At 43.9% G+C, this 367-nt stretch overlaps 1 pseudogene; it reads left to right on the top strand.

Moving 5' to 3' along the window:
- Window positions 1-195: 195 nt before the first annotated feature.
- LOC112479658 lies at window positions 196-314 on the top strand (annotated as a pseudogene).
- The last annotated feature ends 53 nt before the right edge of the window (window positions 315-367 follow it).

The following is a 367-nucleotide window of genomic DNA, read 5'->3' on the forward strand; positions in this document are numbered from 1 at the left end:
CCTTTGTTCTTTGCTCCTCAACTAAATTGTAAGCTTCCCAAATGGCAGGAAGTGCTTTACACTTCTCTGTGCCCACCTCCTATACCATTAGCCTATTCAAATGCTTCAAACATGGCAGACACCTTGACCATCATGGCCTATCAAGTGATGAAGCTTTCTGGGCAAAATTAATTCATTCAGAAAAAATCTCAGTGTGTCTACAGTCATGCCACCCTCAACAAGCCCGATCCCATCTGATCTCGGAAGCTAAGCAGGGTCGGGCCTGGTTAGTACTTGGATAGGAGACCACTTAGGAAGACCAGGTGTTATAGGCATAAAAAAGAAAAAAAAACAAGGGATTGTAAGCTGACATGGTCCTTGCAATCTG

Source organism: Pteropus alecto, unplaced genomic scaffold, assembly GCF_000325575.1.
Source record: "Pteropus alecto unplaced genomic scaffold, ASM32557v1 Scaffold8140, whole genome shotgun sequence".
NCBI lineage: Eukaryota > Metazoa > Chordata > Mammalia > Chiroptera > Pteropodidae > Pteropus > Pteropus alecto.